This window comes from Myotis yumanensis, unplaced genomic scaffold (genome assembly GCF_028538775.1).
Source record: "Myotis yumanensis isolate MYYU_CA2020_CCGP unplaced genomic scaffold, mMyoYum1.0.hap1 SCAF_8, whole genome shotgun sequence".
Lineage (NCBI taxonomy): Eukaryota > Metazoa > Chordata > Mammalia > Chiroptera > Vespertilionidae > Myotis > Myotis yumanensis.
The window spans coordinates 79,484,482-79,490,709 of record NW_027223759.1 but is presented as its reverse complement, the minus strand read 5'-3'; the positions used below and the strand labels follow the sequence as shown (position 1 = coordinate 79,490,709).

At 39.8% G+C, this 6,228-nt stretch overlaps 1 pseudogene; it reads left to right on the top strand.

Moving 5' to 3' along the window:
* Nucleotides 1-721: 721 nt before the first annotated feature.
* Nucleotides 722-806, top strand: LOC139015874 (U6 spliceosomal RNA; annotated as a pseudogene).
* The last annotated feature ends 5,422 nt before the right edge of the window (nucleotides 807-6,228 follow it).

Below are 6,228 nucleotides of genomic sequence, written 5' to 3'. Positions count from 1 at the left end.
AGTGGAATTACGAGAAGGTGCAAAGGAAGGTCAGGGTCTGAGGGGGAATAGGAGGCCAAGTCATGTTAAACTTTATAGGACTTTATAGGTCAATTGTCACTGAGTGAAAGGAAAGCCATTGGGAGGTGGCAGGATAATTTATTGAATCACTAAATTCTGTTTGTTCTCTCAACATTTTCCCTTCCCCCCTCATCCATTTTCTGCCTCATGGCTTATGTTGGCTGAAAGTAGAAACAGCATTAAGGCTAAGGAAGCCTGCTGATCTGGTAGAAACCTAATGTCGAGGGCTGATGTCAGAGGGGCTTCTGCTAGGTTTCCTTGAGGAGAAGAGAAGGAAATATTGATTGAAGAAGCCCCAGGCTTGGAAAAAATATTTTCGGAGGCACTTTTGCAATCCTGGGCCCTGGCCTTGCTGCCTTGGGGCACAGGGATAGTGTGGGAATGGCTTTGGAGGTACCTGGGAGGGGAGAATTGAAGCAGAAATGCCACAGGACATGAGTGCAGCTTGTGGGGTGAATGAATCAACAATAATTAGTGTGGCACCATGTCAGCCCAGGACTTTTGCATATCTCTCCTTGAGAGCTAGGTCCCCAAAGTCATTGAAGTTGAATTTCTCACCAGTCTGGTAGGAAATAGACTCATAATGATTAGCCAGTTTATTTAAAGGAATGTAGTATTCTGTGCTTTCCTTAGCAGCACATATGCACTAAAAAAATAATAATAATAAGTAAATAGGAATAATACAGAGATTAGCATGGCCCCTGAACAAGGATGACATGCAAATTCATAAAGCATTCCATAAAAAAAAATGTACTATTCTTTGTCACCTCATCACCTCACTTTGTGCGCTAATATTAATGCATAACATATAGCCAATGTGTTTTACCTAATTCCATCACTGTTAATGTTTGGTGATTGAATGGGAGATAAAGTTCTTGGCTTACCTTTAAGCATATCACATTGGCACAGCTAGATTCCCACAAGGATAATCCACCTGCTTGTCTGCATTGTCATGAGATGCCTAGTCTGCTATTCTTACTTATAGCAGCGGAGTCTGTCTAGCTTGGCTTTCCAGCTGCAAGTGCTGCAGATATTACCGGACTAAAGGGATCTGTTTGCCTACACACATCAAAGCCCACGAAGAAACAAACAGGTGTTTGAAGCCAAGAAAGTAGGGATTTATTAAGGAGATGGCACCATGCCCGGAGTCACAGGTAGCTCATGCTCAAAGACCTGGCTCGCCGATGGCTTCCAGGGGATGGATTACATAGGGAAAACAGTCTTTCATCATAGTGACTAAAGGAGTTAGGGTTGTGGTCTCTACTGACTGGTTGGTGCGAGGATGGGGGTAACTCGTCATTGATCTGATCTTGATGTTGGCCATGGCGTTGTTCTGTCCAACTTTACAAGGATTTGTTTTGGGGGATCATTTCACTTTTCTGGGTCTGGATCTAAAACACAACTGAGACCAAGATATTTTCTTTAGATTGATTGACAACTCTGTCTCTGTAGTCAATAGACCAAGAAACTTGTTCCTAAGACTACTGGATGCTGACCAGAGCCTCATTGTCCTGAGAGTTTAATGATTAAGCAAGGGAGAGGGAGGTGGGTGAGTCAGGGTGCTGGGTAAGGCCAGTTTGCGTCAAAGTAAAAAAAGTCAAAATAAAGGGCAGATTAAAGAAAATAAATTTTCTGTGCAGTTACATAGACATCTACCTAAAAATTATGTAAGACAAAATGCCAAATTTTGAGCCCTGGCTGGGCAGCTCAGCTGGTTGGAGCATCATCCCAACACACCAAGTTGTGGGTTTGATTCCTGATCAGGGCACATACAAGAATCAACTGACTGCCCAGCGGGTGTGACTCAGTGCTTGAGCATTGACCCATGCACCAAGAGGTCACGGGTTCAATTTCCCATCAGGGCACATGCCTGGGTTGAAGGCTCAATGCCCAGTAGGGGGTGTGCAAGAGGCAGCTGGTCGATGTTGATGTTTCTCTCTCATCAATGTTTCCATCTCTCTCTCCCTTCCTCTCTAAAATCAATAAAACATATTTTAAAAAAAGATCAACCAATGAATGCATAAATAAATGGAACAACAAATCTTTGTTTCTTCTCTCCCTTTTTCTCTCTCTCTCTAAAATCAATCAATCAATAATTTTTTTTAATGCAGAACTCTGGCATACATAAAGCCATCCTTGCCAAGATGACTTGCTTAATGGCCATACCCAGTCTAGAAGGGTATTCTTGGGTCCATGACAGAGCATTGGTTGCTGTGCCATGCTGCAGTTACACCTTCATTGTCTCAAGCTGGCCAGTGATAGCAGAGGCTCACATGTATGATGGTGAAGGCAACTGAGCAGGTAGTTGCTGTTTTATGGGTCATTGCATGTTCTAGCAAATATTTTCCATATTTTTACTGGTGAAGTTTATTGAAGTTGAGCTGCCTGGATTCACTAGTGTTCATGACTGACTTAGATTTGGGAAGAGAAACTTGGTGGCTGGCAAGAAAATTTAAGTCTGGCAAGAACTTTCAGAAATGTGGATGGAAGGGTGACAGGACCAGGTGGCTGGATTGTCTTATTTGACGTAAGAACCAATGTGTTCTTTGTCTCGGGTTGCGTTCCCAGAGAAAACATTGGGAATCTGAGATTTGCACATAGGAAGTTTATGGTGAGGGTGCGGTGGGGCTGCTGTTAGTGTGAGTGAGGGAGACAGAGATAAGCAGAAGGGAAAAATAAACTGCTATCCAGTCACAACAAAGAACACACTCTTCACTGAAGGAGCCCTGGTCCTATATATTGTCCCAATTGAGACAAGGGCAACTTCATTCCCATCCTCCTCCCAGCTCATCTTCAGATGAGGGCTACCTCCAGGACAGTGACCTTGGTGTTTTAGCTGAGAACATTCACTACTCCCAGTAGCTAGAGAATCAAAGGTTGTATTCCTGAGAAGATAGTGCTGGGGGAAGGGAGAGATGGATCTTGCATCACATAACCACATCCAACGCTGTTTTCTATATTGGAACTAACAGATAGGAGATGTTTATTAAAGGTTTATAAAAATAGGCAATCCAGGAGACAAAGGAGACCTCTAGGCAGTTGATGTACTGACCACACGTGAAACCTAACATCATACAGAATCAACAATAATCGTGTTGTCCAGTAAGCTTGCAGCCACCTCAGAAGCAGACCCAGTGCTCCTACTCTTGTGACTCCAACATAATTGCAATTTAGATTTCTTTTTGTACGTGTCTCCCTCTACTAAGCCTCCGTATCAACTGTTTGCTCTTCATCTCTTCGGACTGCTCTTCCTTTTGCATTCATGTCTTCTTCCTAAGAGAGAATCTATTTGGGTCCATGAGTTGCCCTCCAAAATAGATTGCCCCAGGAGGATTGATTTAGGGGCAGGGCTGCCTCAACCTATAAACTGGTTGCCTTTGGTCAAAAAACCAATTTTTGCTTTATTTCAGCTGTGGCCAAATAACTAAGCAAGTCAAGATATATATTCAAGGACCCTCCTAGGGTCAGTCTGCTCAGAAGAAACCAGGACCCTGACAGGTATGACTGCTCAGACTCTGTGACAACAGGGCCACCAACTTCTCTCCTTGAGGGCAAGTTCAAGACAGCAAAGTAGAGACAGGTACATCCTTGCACAAAATTAAGGTGTTGAATTAATAAATGCATTTTAAAGATATTTGTAAAGATTATTAATACAAAATAGGGACTAGATATGGATAAGATACAATGGAAACACTGGAAATATTATTGTGTAACAATAACTACCCCCAAAATCATTTTAAAAGCAATGGACTCTTTTGAAAGGTAGCAGAAGTAGCAAAAGGCTTAACGGTTTAGAATAGCATAGAAATGATCTACCCCTTAAGGAAAACAATAGGACTCTATTCCCGCCTCACTGCTCTTCATTCTATGCTTGTAATCTCTTAGCTGTTAATTTTGTTTGTTACAGATCATAATGCTGTTTCTTCATTTATAGATTTTAGACATCACCTGATTTTTATTATGGTATATGGAGATTGAGTTCTCTTAGCTCTTCATTTGATTGGGGAATTATATTAAATTCAACCATCCGTAAAGAGTTTTGAATTTTAACTTACTATTATCCTTTAACACTTTAATATGAATAAACCCTTCAAATTTTTCCATGTTTGACAGCTAACTAACTGAGAACATTTTGAAAAAAAATTGGTATCTTCACAGAAAAATAAGCCTGGCAGAGAGACACACAGTGAAAAGAGACATGAGAGGAAAATGTGGTGATTTCTACTCCAGCTGATTGTCTTGGTGTTTACCTACCAATCTAAATAATCTGTTATAATCATGCACATAGTTATGAGATCATAACTACCTCTAATGGGGGGCAGGAAATACAGCCTTTTAGCAGGTACCTTGTCACTGTGAATAAAGTATTTGTTCTATTAGAATGAAAGGAGAGAATGTATATTGGATAGTCACTTCCATGTCCATTTAATTAATTTTTTTTTCTATTTTAAAAAATGATGGCACCTGATTTTCTAAAGAAAAATAATGGAAAATATTAAAGAGATTGGGAATGAATAAGATGCTGTTCTGATAAAAAAAAAAAAAAAAGCTCTATTTTTTTGTTAAGAAAAATTTTTTTAGACATTTTTATTGATTTCAAAAAGGAAGGAAGAGAGAGAGACATTGATAGAGAGAGAAAAACATCAATGATGAAAAAGAATCATTGATCAACTGCCTCTTGCACCACCAACACCCCCCCACCACCACCACCACCTGGGGATCAAGCCCGCAACCTGCCAGGAATCAAATCCTGACCTCCTAGTTCAGTGGTTCTCAACCTTCTGGCCCTTTAAATACAGTTCCTCATGTTGTGACCCAACTATAAAATTATTTTCGTTGCTACTTCATAACTGTAATGTTGCTACTGTTATGAATCGTAATGTAAATATCTGATATGCAGGATGGTCTTAGGCAACCCTTGTGAAAGGGTCATTCGACCGCCAAAGGGGTCGCGACCCACAGGTTGAGAACCGCTGTACCTAGTTCATAGACTGACACTCAACCACTGAGCCACACCGACCTGGCAAGAAAAAATTTTTATGTATGCAGAATACTACTTCTAGTAATATACACAACGGTGCTAGAGAACATGACATAAATTGATGGCCCTGAGAGTCCTTCGAGTTAGACAGAGATTGTAGTCTTTATTACAAAGATCATGAAACCAAGGCATGGAAAGACTAAGTGTCTTCCCCAAGGTCATATGGCTATGAGTTCTAATTTATTTTCTAGTTTTCTTACTTCGGCATCGTATGGGAGCCTCGTGGGAAGGAGAATCTTCCATGAAGGGCCTTGATAGTGTTGGAAGAAGTTGGTGTGTGCAAACATGGCACCAATGTCAAAGTCATTTAGCTTCTCCTCAAGCTGTTCTTCCTCTGAACCACTGCACATTTGTCAAATAAGGCTGGAACCTACTATTTGGGACCCCCATTCACTGTAGTGTAACAAAAAATCTTGGCATCAAATCCTGTTGTACAGGTACTGTGTGGATTTTGGATCCTCCATAAGGCACAATATTAATGTGGTAGTTATGCGCATTTGACTATATAGTTAGTAATGCAAAGGTGAGTGGCCTGGCCTCTGTATTTTTATACATAAAGAGAGATCAACAAGATCCGATTATTTAGATTGCAGATTGTCTAATCAATAATAGACATAGTGAATATAAGAGTAAGTAGTTACAGAGTTTATTTTAGAGAAACTGAAAATACTGCGTGCATTTTACATATTCTGGTGTCATGCAATTCCTTCTTTCATTTAGTTATTCATTTGAGTTGTGCTTTTATTAAAGACTTTGTGAGAGGTCTAAAAGAATGGAAAAAATTAGTCATAGTATTGTGCCTTAAGAAAAGTGGGTTATTATAGAACGTTAATTTTAAACTGAAAAATAGTTGACTGTTTTCCTGAGGTAATTATATCATTATAACTATTTAAAAGTAATCATATAGTCAAGCACCCAATTGAAGTTGTATTGTACTAGGTATTGAAAGCACTTTCAGAACACTAAAATGAATGGCAATATTTCAAATATAAGATATCTGTAAATTCACACTGTATATAAAATTGCACGTCAGTAATTTAAAGAAATTCAAATTTCTCTTTCAAACATCAAATACCTGACTTCCTACCACAATAGTAATTTGTGTACACTCTCTCAATGTCTAATAC